This window comes from Thermobia domestica, chromosome 11 (assembly GCF_964235325.1).
Source record: "Thermobia domestica chromosome 11, izTheDome1.hap1.1, whole genome shotgun sequence".
Classification (NCBI taxonomy): domain Eukaryota; kingdom Metazoa; phylum Arthropoda; class Insecta; order Zygentoma; family Lepismatidae; genus Thermobia; species Thermobia domestica.
Genome location: NC_137464.1, coordinates 32,217,639 through 32,231,222, shown reverse-complemented (window position 1 = coordinate 32,231,222; position 13,584 = coordinate 32,217,639). Strand labels below are relative to the sequence as shown.

Genomic DNA, 13,584 nt, shown 5'->3' with positions numbered 1-13,584 from the left:
CTCAAGACAAGTTTTTGGGCCATTCTTTTTCCTTGAAATCCCATCCTTTCAATTCGTATTTGATGCTTTTGTATTTCAAGGCGACAGAAGAGGTTTCTATGGCTTTTTTTTTTTGTTATATTGTCGTTTCAAAATTTTATTAAATTTGATAAATAATAACAAATGATATATATAAAACCAGAGTAACCAGACGACGGTGTATGGCCCTGCACCGGCCCCAACCAGGGGTTTTCCCAGAATTTTGTCTCGGATTCTGTATTTTTGCTGGGGGAGTTTGGATATTGATGCATGGAGGAACAACATAACGTAAACGAAATTACATGTGTGATAAAATAAGGCAGAAAAAACATTTTCTAACAAGTACACCTTCTCCAAAAAATACTTTTCATGGCTTGATCGAGGGCTATTTCAGAATTGACTCTCTCTACAGGGTACCCCTGGAATTTTCAATTAAAGTTTCTAACATTTCTTCATACATTTATCCAGGGACGTACGAAGAGGTTGGGTACTGGGGGCCCTGAACCCCCCCCCCCGAAATTCCGACTTTTTTCTAAATTTAGTCTAACTTTACGGGTAATTTTACACATTTTAATATAATTTAACCTTAAATTGTTTTCGGACCTTCCGAAATGATTTGAACCCCTTCCACAATAAATTCCTGCGTACGTCTCTGAGGCAAATACAGATACTTTATCTTTAGGGGTGATATGAAAGGCTATGTATTTTTCTCTGTATCGATCGATGAATTATGGCAACAACCATTCAAACTATTGAAACTGATCAACGTGAAGCTTCCACCACAGCAAGTATATATAACAGGCACGTATCCAGGTGGGACCTGGGGGCTCATGTCCCCTCCGAAACTGAAGCACGTTTTTAATAAACATACTTTTATGTTTTTGAGATTCTTTTGTTTCAAATTACTTCGAGTCTGTCAAAATTTTGGTCAATGTGTTGTCGTCTTCTTTTAAGTCCAAGAACATACCGTGATACCATTGCCCCTTGGTGGAATAAAAAAGAACACTTTTAAATAGGATTAAAATTTCGTTTCTGTTCTGTTTACAACTTTAAATGTAATAGAAGTATACACTCAGTGTTTTCTTGTTATTCTTGTTATATGCTATCGCAGACATTTTCCTTAGTTACATATCTCTCGGAAATATTTGTTTGACTTTCTTTGTGCCACAATACAGTTCGTTCAAACTAAACTGGTTCTTATAATGAAAAGTAAGGAAAAGTTTAAGCAAGAATAGAACTGTTGCATTATATTATTATTATTATTATTATTATTATTATTATTATTATTATTATTATTATTATTATTATTATTATTATTATTATTATTATTATTATTATTATTTTGAAAACAAATTGATATTTTAAAACATTAGAATTACGTGCTTACGAGTCTTCCCCTTGTCACCCCTCCGCGAAAAGAAAACCTGGATAAGTGCTTAATATATAGTGATTAAATTCCCATCAAATCAAATAAGTTCTCATGTATCCGAACTTGATACATGTATTCAAACTACAGACCAGGAGAGCATAACGTGTTCTACAAGATAAAATTTTGAGATGACCAATTTCACATCACATCACATCAGGATTGTGAAGACAAGGGACGTACTCAGGGAGTGGGTCCGGACCCTCCAATATCCCGACATTTTTGTAAATTTAGTCTAATTTTAGGGGCAATACAAAGTTTAATATAATTTAGCCTCAAATTGTATTTGAACCCGCCCAAAAACTTTCGACCCCTCCCGACATAAATTCCTGCGTACCGTACGTCTCTGGTGAAGACTATATCTGAATTCGGTTTCTCGTAATAAATAATATAAACAAAATTTTATATAGGCATATTTAACATTACTGTACTCTTTTGAATAAGTTTCATGATTTGTTAAGATTGTTTTCTAATTTATAAGATATTATATTAGATTCAGCTAAAAACATACCACCATATTTTAAACGTTATAACATATGTGGCAACAGTAGCGTAACTTGAAGCCTCAGAGTCCCCATAGCCCTTGGTTATGTGCCCCCTGGGCCGCAAGGCTTGTGGGGGCGCAATTTACGCCTATGTGTGGCATATACTATTGGGAAATAAACTATTCAATAAAATGATTCTGACAAGTATTCAGTGACATAAATAGAAAATATTTTGTCCAGCAGGATAAGTGGCGTAACAAGATGAAGGACCAAGAGAGGTGCCCCTCCCTCAATTCTGATAGAGTTTGAGGGGCGTCAAAGGTACATAAGATTCATTTTGCAGCCCTCAATAAAACAAAAAGGAGGCAATATTACAAACAAAAAAGTAAGTATGTTAGTTATTTCTTTTGTCGGCGCTGACTGACTACGGTCCGCCTTCGGTAGAATCTTTTTGTACATAAAGTAGTTACTATATAAATTTTCTTTGTACTGTATATGTGAAATGAACCCTCCAAACATAATGTATAAATAAACATGAATAAAAGAATAAATAATGCTATTGCAGTTACGGGAGATGTAAACATATGCCTTACTCCCTTTATCTATCTGTTAGGGAAGCGTAATAAAATAGGTTTCCCCCGACATTTTAAACTTCCTTACTCGGCTGAGTAGTGTTTTCTTTTTTCCTCAAAATCAGCTAAACGGAACGTTTTCCTTCTTTAAAAAGTAGTATTACTGTTTTATTACAAACAGTAATAGTTTTGGGGACTATATTGAGGAATAAGAGCTCAAGATTTAAAATTATCGCACTTTTTCGTACGGTAATCGGGTTTTGATGTACATCTGCGGACAGTCAAATTACTGTACAATTTCCATCTCTAAATCGAACAAAATCTGTTTTTAAATACATTAGTATTTTATTTCGTAACAGAAGAAAAGACTTGATGGGTTGAAAATATATAAATATTGGGAACAGAAGGAAGAAGTTAAAGGGTTACTTACAAAAATAAAAATAACGTAAGTGTATTAGCGCGATATTGCACTCATTGGTACGCGTTTTCGTGCACAGAGAAATAATAATAATAATAATAATAATAATAATAATAATAATAATAATAATAATAATAATAATAATAATAATAATAATAATAATAATAATAATAATAATAATAAAACGTATCAGATACTCCATAGAAACACATTATATACCAAGCAATACAGAACAAGTAATCATTTCATTTCTTCCTTTTCTCTACTTAAATGTATTTAATTTACTGGTATTTCGTATTCTGAAAATGTACAAGAATGAAGATAAAACAAGAAATTCCCATTTATCAAAAACTTTCAGTACTTTTTTTCCCTTTTTCTGAGACTTCAAGGGGGTCAGAATAATGATGAGAATCTTGAAATTGGGGGGGCGCGGTGGCTCAGTGGTAGAGCGTTCACCTCTGGTGCTTGGGGTCCCGGGTTCGATCCCAGCCCCCGCCAAGTGAACTTTGTGGTGGACAAACACCGTGCTCGTGGGTTTTCTCGGGGTTCTCCCGTTTCCTCCCACTTTCTTCATTCCACCATTTCACTCATCTCTCATAATCACCGTCTCCTTTAGCCTAACCGGCATAACCGTGGGACGTAAAACTTAAAGATTTCATTTCATTTCAATCTTGAAATTATTTTCATTATTTCGATCACTGGTTCTTAACAATGGCTTAACGCCCCCACAGGCGTTTTCCTTTCTAAACGAGGCTTGGAACAAAAAGGGGCGATTGGAGGGTGTTTGAGATTTCATGACATGTTATAGACTGTTTTCTTATTATTAGACGAAAACTATGACTTATTTTACCAATACACACAAACATACACGTATAAATATACAGAAGAATTGTGTATATATAAAACAATTATGTTCTTTATGTTCATTATTTGTCAACTGATTTGACTGTATTTAACACTTTTTCATTATTGAGATGGCAACATCGAATTAAACAACAAACATTTTCACACACGTTTTTGCGAGCGGAGGCAAGACCGACTGCGATGCTAACTCCATCTCTGGACGGAGAAATAAAACTCGTGAAAGTCCTTGGCTGTTAAAAAGCATAATAGCAAGACCGAGTAACAAGTTTACAGCGTTTATTTCACATACAAATTTAAACGTATTCAGGTATACAATCACTTCCCATGATTTCACTCCATGTAAACTGCATTGAACGAACAATTACCAGCTAATTGGCAAAATGATAGCAATATAAGCGAGTTTCCACACCTGTAAGAGACAGGCTATATAATGGAAGTAAGAGTTTATGTAAAGTGTTGTGAACACATTAACACTCTCTTGCCATATTTGTGGAGATCTTCCTTTCCAATGCCAGACCTGTTCAACTCCTCCATCTTTTGTTTTTCTGTACCATAGTTCTTTTGTTTATATTACATGATAATAATTCTTGTTTTTTTTTTTGTTGTTGTTTGTTTTAATATGTATATTATAAATCTTCAAAGTTATTTGAAGAACACTCATTCGTCACTTTCACCGCTAGGTAAAGAACTTGTCCTATTTTCAGTTTGATTTTTTTTAAAAAGTTTGTGTATTGTTTAATTGCAGTGATACTTCTTTTTTACACTACTTCATAATGTTTTTTTTTAACAAAAAAGTGTTTCATTACCGGTGAAGAAAAACTAACACAATACATTCTGCTCAATACCACAATAAAAAATACACACTTCATATCGATCTCTAGCACACACACACATACACATGTATATACGTCCATGGATACTCATTCATTTCCATTAATTATCCGTCTTCTTAATTATCAATCATTAAGCTAAAGGGTATGCCCGTTAGACGTAAAACTTAAATATTTGATTTACTAGCTATGAACTTATCCCAATCATGGGTTCAGGCGTGTCTTAAAAATGAACTTCATTTATTTATTACCGATATTTTTACAACTATGATGAACCTGGAACATAGCTTCCATAGTCGAGCTGGTGAGGGAACTGAGTGAAGATGTTGGATTAGTTTCAGTTGGTACCAAAACGATACGACTGTGCTGTCAGGCGAATGCGTTTTCTAGTAATTACTTAGCGAATACACATGGCTAAGCCATATTCAATTGATTTAAAAAGTACTATGCAGAAGTTCAAGAATGCGTCTGAACAAAATTAATATATTTTTCTCTATCTTCACCATATTTGATTATGACGTGACTACTAAGACAAATAATTATAATATTAGAGAAAAAAGAATTTAAATAATAAAATTTGAAACCACATTTGAATCAGTTTTGTAACGGATGTAGCTAGTATAGTGTTCCTCTTTAGATTCATTAAGCTCTTTTGAAGATCAATTTGTGGAATACTATCAACCAAAAACCTGTGCACTGTCTATTCGCTTTTATTTTTCCTTCTTCCCAAACACCCGTAGGAAGATTGATTCTCCACGTTCGACCTCCCATCAGATGCTCCTTTAAATCTGATGTGCGTGCATACAAAGAGCAAACCAGCAACATGGCCAGAGAACAAAAGAAATCAAGTGTTACGTTTTTACGTAATTAAATGAGCCACTTAGAAGACAACTTCAATGAATAAGTTTCGAGCTATCTTTGTTTTCTTCTTTCTTTTTTGTGGGTTGAGACTTAACAAAGTTGTGGTTAATTTTTTCTAAGACTATCTCGACATGGAGGTCACTTAAAAAAACATAAAAGAGCCCCAATTTGGTGTGACTCTGTTATTTGGTTCAACCAACTATTAGCGTCAAACAACAGAACAGCAGCTCTTACTTATTTGACGCTGAAATCTTGATGAAAAGAAGGTGTAGAGATACAAAACATTTGTTTTTGCTTGTACTGGTGTAAAAAAGGGGGAGGGGGAATGTGGAAAATACATATAGTAGAAAGAATCTGTTTTAGCAGCTAAGCTGAATTCCTTTACAAACTAATTTATCCCTATCCGATCTAGGAAAACCCAAAAGTTATACGAAGGAATCAGTGGTTACTTTGAAAGAACTATAATTAAGTTTTGAAGTGAAATATGAGCAGAAAAAAATACATTTTCCTCTTTGGATCATCATTTATTATTATTATTATTATTATTATTATTATTATTATTATTATTATTATTATTATTATTATTATTATTATTATTATGTAACATGTGTGGAAATAGTGTAGTTCTAACGTATATACTAATTCTTAGGATTTACTAATTAGTTTTTCTCATTGTTACCTAGTAAAATAAAGCAATATAAAGATACATTCTAGAAATGTAAGACAGTTCACGTCGTAGTAAATCGTTATTTTAAACTATCAGCACGAAATGTGTTTCCAACTGATCACCCAATAAATTGTCGGGTAGATGATAGAGTTCAAACAGAGTTACTCAATCATTGGTAGAATTTAAATATAAAGTTAAAATAGTATAACATTATATATAGCAGGTATTAGATAAATATTAGGTAGACCGTAAATAGACATTAATGCCAATGTTGTCTTAGCTCATGAATACCATTTATAGCAGTGTTATAGAAGGGGATGCGGAAGAGAGAAAACTTTTTCAAAAATATGTTATGATAGTTTTGGATCTCGTCTCGAATCTCACAATTAAAATTATGTCTCGTCTCGCCAAACTAGTTTCAAAGATTATGCCTTTTGAGACGAGCTATAGTAGCAATTTAGTCTTAGATAGTCTCAGTGTGAAAAGAGACGTTGCAACTCCAAACAATGAATCAGTCAATAGTAGCCATTGTTTTCTCTATATAAACTGGTAAACTTTTACAAATGACTATATTCAAAGGGTGAACTTAAGAACATTGTACACATTCTTCAAATTTCTTTAGTGTACGAAGAGAGAATTGTGTGTTAGAGATATGACAACTTAAGAGCCTAGCTATTGGGCACAATTGGGCTCCAGCTCAATGGATAAGCTCCAAAAATTGTGAGCAGGAGCTCTATAAGTTGTTAACGAACTAGAGCCCGACTCTGTAGTATGATTGGTGAGCACAACAACGAGCAAATCTGAACCCTTAGTAAGCTGTTGCGCGTAAAATCGAGCTAGAGCAATCCTTATTGAGAATGGCGCGCCTGAGTTCGAAAGAGTGCGAAATTGCAAAACAACTATCTCTGATTCTGTGTGTAGCTTGTGCTCGGAAGACATCATCTGTATCTCTTTTCTATTGCTTGTTTGGTTGGCTGAACTTAACATTTCTTTCCAGCGTCGAGGCTATATGAGACTCAATTACTACTCGAATTTGTAAAGCAACAAGGCTTTATGAGACGTGGACCTACTGATTAACGTACAATCCGCACCACATGAGCTCCTGCCGGGAATCGAACTAGGGTCCCCCCATACCACAGGCGCGTACGCTAACTACTTAGACAGGGGTAAGCTCAATTAGTTGAATAAGATTGTGAGAGGAAACGGAAGTACCCCGAGAAAACCCATGGACACAATGTTGTCCAACACAAATTTACTTGGCCAAAGACCGAACCAGAGACCTCGTGCACCAGAGGTAAGCACTCTACCACTGACCCACTACGCCCTCCGTGACAAGACAGAACTCTCCCAACAGAAACAGATACACTTTTCTAGACGAGACATCACTGTCACGAAACGTTTACGATTGGAGACAACCACGACTCTTGTCTCGAAAGCAATCCTAGCTACGAACGGAGACTAACTTTTTTCCGCAGTCCTAGTTTTCATTTATAGTGCGCTCCTTTATCTTATACGCCATAAACTGGGATTTTGATCTAAATATTTCATTTAATATCTTTTCCATCTGAAATGCGAAAGAACCAGTATTCATTAGCGTAGGACACAATCATGAAATATAAAACTACCTAAAAAGTTTAATATTGCATGTATATGATTTCCGTAGTATGATTTCGTGATTTGCGTGTCTTCTAGCTCATATACTACAGGAAAAATATCCTGTAAATTATTTCTAATCAAGACTACTTATACCCTAACTTTTACTAACCATAACCAATGATTATTTGTTTATTTGCTTTCATTTTTAAAAAAGGAAAGAAATCTAATCAGAAATTATCTGGGAGAGTCGGAGGGGCTATCAAACCAGATGAAGAACGATATACTATTAAGATACAACTTAACTTTCACAAACATCGCCTTTCACTACGTACACACAGAAATTACAACAAGGAAAAGCCTACCATTAGTTGTCTACATAAACGCTTTGACGTATGAAGGAAGGTCCTACTGGAAGATTGAGGTCTCGTCTTTTTTTTTTTTTTTTTTTTTTTCGTCTACTGTTCGAGAGGGGTTTCCTACTTCATAATCGAATTCACTTCCTCTTCTCTTCGACAATCGGAGATGCCACGTGCAGGGGGAGAATGGAGATATATGTCGTCTATATCAAAACTCAACACCCGTTCCCTCGTCCATCGCAGGAAATGCTGTATCTTGGTGCACAGACAGGAGTCTACGCCTTTGTTTTGTCCTTTTTCTGCAAGGATACATGCCAGTTGCTGTAACATTAAATATACATTGGAGATACGTTTGTTCTCCTTTAATTATTAATATTTATGTTAGTGTATATGATTATATGTGCCCATGAATAAACTGTTTAACGAAGCATGGCTTTAGTGTGTGTAGTTTCAGGTTTGATTCTTTGTATTTATTTATTTATTTGTTAAAGTTTAGTGTCTCTTTTCAGCATCAAGGCTATATGAAACATGGACTTGCAGTCATGCGAAATTAAAATACTGCTAATTTTACAGTAATTTATGTGATGTCTTCAAATAGATAAAAGATAATGGAAAAGTGGAACAAGAGCTCGCTAGACAATATTATTTTACATGAGATACCGTTATCACGACTCACTTTTGTGCTTTCAATTTCCAGCCATTTAAAAAATCGGTATTTATTTTCGCGTTTCTAAATGACTGCAAGTGCAAAGCTAGTAGGCGACTCGTGATAACAGTACTTCACGCAAAATAATATTGTCTAGGCAGTCTTGTTCCACATTTCAATTATCTTTTATCTTATTTGAAGATATCACATAATTACTGTAAAATTAGCGGTATTTTAATTTCGCAGTGATTAGGCCTCTTAAGATGGAATTTGAACTACCGTTAATGCGTTAAATTTCAAGATTCTCCTACCGGGAATCGAACCCAAGACCACATGCAACAAAGGTGCTCGCGCTAGCCACTAGACTAGGTGTGGTAGTCTTTGAAAAACGCAGAATTGTTTGTCTTGAACGAGAATCGAGAGGCGAATTGGGGGAGCAAATTATTTGCCGAAAGCCGTAGACAACTCCAATATAAATCGATGGGCTAATCACACTTTACCCAGCTAATAAAAGGCGGTTGTAAAGTCAGAATATTAAGTTCAATTTAGACAATTTTTTAATACATTTTATCAATGGAAATGTTTAATTTGGCGTCCACGGTCATAGCTTTTACCAACAAAAAGACGGATAATGAATGAAAGTGAATTATTATAAAAGAAACGGTGGAATTAGAATGAGGGAGAACCTGACAATATCTAGGGATCCCTCGATCCGAATCAGGGATCTTCGCACCGGAAATGAGCGCTCTGCAAATGAAACCTAATGTCAAAATCTAGCCCTTGTCTGTTTCGGTTCTTCCAAATACAAAACTAACTAGCTCTTAATTCGTATAACTTTGAGTTCTCATTTTCGTTGTTTATGATATGACGATCCAAGCGAGAAAGAAATACAAGTAATTTCTAAGAAATTAAGAGGCTAATGACGTCAGCGTATTGGAATTTCCCAAGGGATTGAACAGAAAGAGATCGCGTGTAAAATGTGTAGGAGATGAAGAAAAAATTACCAAGCGGCTTCCTCTTCACCAATATATGAACGAATGACGCGACAAGGCGTCGAATCCTTATGAGAAAATATTCTTCTCCTGTGAGATTTTTAACTCTTGTACCATCGTCATACTGTTAATTGTCATCGCTGAATCTCGGATCAAACACAAGGTTACGAAATAGGATATCTTTATCTATACATAGTACCTTATTCACAGCCGTGAACTAAGATCTCGTCTACGTTTGGAGTTAGTCATGTGTGTGTGTGTGTGTGTATGTGTGTGTGTGTGTGTTACCTTTCCCCCCTCTTTCCGACCTCCTATCTGTTTCCTTCTTAACTTGTCTTGAAAACAGGTAAATGATGTAAGTAGCATCATGCGATGGTTCGTTTTCCACACACGAGAGAATCAAGACATGAAAATAATAACATCTCTAATAGTTTCTCAGAATTAGTATTATTATTTCTTTCTTCCAAGCTGTGAACTTCTCTTATTTTATACTGGTTATACGCTTCTACTATACATGACACATGGAAACATACAGTTTATCGACTATAGAGGCTACTTTTGTTGCTTAAAGAAGTTTACATATTATATAGAAGTAGTTGAATGATACCGAGATCAGTGACTTTCCTCTATTCCTCAGCAATGAGAAAAAAATAGTATAAAACCACGGCTTTACTTCTCCGTTGACCCTATTACAGCTTTTTAAAAAAAAGAAAAGAAAAAATGACTATATCTGGCTTCATGCCATGTCCAGTTTTGCAATTCTTCCTCAATTCGAATCTAAAGAAATTTAAAAAAATAAAAAAAATCATTTCCGTCCATTAAAAATACGACGGAAATAAAAAAAAAATGTATTTCCAAATCAGTTAACACAAAAACAACTAAGATATCGTTTACCTCGTGTGTGTGTGTGTGTGTGTAGTAGTAGTAGTAGACCTGCACGGGCTGAATTTTTCGGCCCGAGCCCAATCCAGCCCGAATGTACCTAGGACGGCCCAGCCCGAGCCCGATAAGTTTTTTAAAATTCTTGGCCCAAGCCCGGCCCGGGACCGATAAATTTTTAAAAGTTTCATTTTATAACATTTTTCACGGGCACACTTCTTCAACGTTTACCTTTACTCTAATTATCGTTTAACGAAAGTCAATAATTATTAAAAAATTGCAATTAATCGGCCCCAGCCCGGCCCGACCTGAAGAAAAATCAGTGTCGACCCGCCCAAGCCCGGCCCGACCCAAAGAAATAACAGAGTCGGTCCACCCAATCCCGGCCCACGGGCTGGGCTTCGGGCCTCGGGCTGAGCCCGGCCCGTGCAGGTCTGTAGTGTGTAGACTGCTTGTTTGATTTGACTTTAGTGTCCTCTCTTCAGCATTAAGGCTATATGACACGTGGACCGACAATTTAAGGTGGAATCCGAACTAGTTGAGTTGAGTTGGTTTTGAGTTTAACGTCCCGTTCGGCAACGAGGCTATATGAGACGTGGACCTATTGATTAACATGGAATCCGAATCACATAAGCTCCAGCCGGGAGAATCCGAATTAGTGTAATGCGTTAAAAAATTTCAATGCTTGCCCACCGAGAATCAAAGTCGGGACATTGTGCACCAAAGGCGCGCGTGAGCTAATCACTAGACCAGCAAAGAGAACAACCTTATGTAGAACACGATAGTAAATCAAACACTATGTACTGTATAGTCGTAAATTTAAAACTAAATTAAAAGTAATCTTTTTTAAAAACTAAAAGCAAAGTAACACGTAGAATATAAATGAAACAAAGTGCAAAACCAACTAAGGAGACTTTTTTTTTAAAAACTTTATTGTAACAATGTATTATAAGTATCTATTGCGCAAGTGAAATCTTCCCATTTTGATACAAGGAACTCTATAGATACTTTAGTGATCAATTATCTCAGTTCATGTTATCTATTTCATCAAAGTGAAAGGATACAAAACATTCCCGAGGTGCAAAGTCTTGTTTTTTGTATAAAATTTTATTAAAATCGGTTCAGACGTCTTTGGCAAGATGATGTAACAGAACTATACACCATTTTATTTATATAGAAGGATGGACTAATCTTTAATAATGCCATCCATTATCTGATGGATGTGCTGAATATCTATATTTATATAATACAATATTTTGTTCAAATAGGTCCTTTAATTTTGGAATTCTTTCAAATAAATTGTTTGCTCTTAACGAAAATTATATTAAGCAACTATCGCGCACAATTTACAGTTTACGTTTTCGATCATCAATATTATCGTCGGTAAGCCTATTTCACAGTGATGACACTAGAGGGGGCAAAAAGAGAGGTGCTTCCAGACATGTATTGTAATGTAGGTCAAGTAACATAACCCCAAAATGTCTGTCTCCCTCCGCTTGCTCCCCCCTAAAAAATTAAAGCTGGCGTCTTCACTGTAAGGAAAATTAATTTTGTTACGTATTTTGTGGTACGGTATGGAAATTGCTTTTTAAGATTTTTTTAAAAAAACTTCCGAAGCAACGCTCCAATGACAAAATGAAACCTTTTTCCAGTTCCGAATCAGAGCTCCAAAGACAACATGTAAACTTTTCCCACTTTCGTAGCAGAGTTCCAAAGACAAAACATGTTTTTGTTTTCGATTTCCGAAGCAGTGCTCTATAGAGAATATGTGAATTTTTTTCCACTCCCGAAGCAGTGCTCTAAGGACAGAATGTAAAGTAAACTTTTTTTCCAATTCCGAAGCAGTGCTCCAAAGACAGGATGTAAACTTTTTTCCACTTCCGAAGCACTGCTCCAAAGGCAAAATATAAACAATGATTTCTCAATAGCATCTTCCACAATAATCAGTAAATATTTAAACATTAATTTAGCCCCTTCTTCTTCTTTTCCTTTTTTGGCACGAAAAATAATGTCACGTGAGATTTGCAGCTCTTGGTCACGAAGTGTCACAAAATCGTGCCCGTTTTTCTTCGAGCTTTCTTGTCCGTGGTAGGTGGTGTGGACGCCTGATGGCCTAACCGATGTAAAGGTGTCACCGAAGACGTTGAACTCAAGGGCCTCTGTGTTGCTTGCACAGTGTGCTTGCTCTTCCCAGAATAACAATAATGGCAACCATATTGTCAAGTTCCAACAAAAAGGCCCATCATCTCATTTGGCTGGCTGTCGCACATCATCTTGCCAACCAAGATAGAATAACCACGATTTCTTGAATGTCTGCAACGCACGGATCTCTCTCTCTTTGACGTTTAGGCCACGTGGTTATGGCTGACAGGGATCGTGTCTGTCCTTCTGGGAGTCATATTTTAAAGAAAGAAGAAAAAGAAAGTGTGTTTGTGTTGTAGAAATGACAATACTTACGTTTAAAATTATTATTAGTCCTTGTGATTCATTGAAAGAAAGAAAAAAGATTAAGAAAAGAAAAATCTGACATAACTTGCAAGGAGATCGTTAAATAACATTTTGCTAACTTATAGAAGATAAAATAGATTGCAATGTATTTTCTTATACATTATTATTATTATTTGTAAAATACTTTTCAAAATATTATTTTACCACACTTTTTTTAATAATGGGAAAACTTTATGATGTATAATAATTCTTATTTAAAAAAAAAGAAAAAAAAAGAAATATCTCTCTAAAAATGCGGTGAAGTCTTCAACTGTTTCGAACACCAGCTTCATTTTTTTTTACCCCACTGATTTCCATGGAGAATTATTTTTCTGTTTTGCGTGGTTTAACGTTAACTTTGTTTTCAGCCCATTGATTTCCATGGAAAATTATTTTTGTTTTACATAATTTAACGCCAACTTTGTTTTCATCCCATTGATTTCCATGGAAAATTATTTTTGTTTTACATAATTTAACGCCAACTTTG

General features: G+C 35.3%; 1 protein-coding gene across 2 annotated transcripts in view; it reads right to left on the bottom strand.

The window, feature by feature from the left end:
• Positions 1-13,584, bottom strand: part of Ser (protein serrate) — a 370,686-nt gene that overhangs the window by 159,992 nt on the left and 197,110 nt on the right. The gene's annotated exons all lie outside the window — the stretch shown is intronic.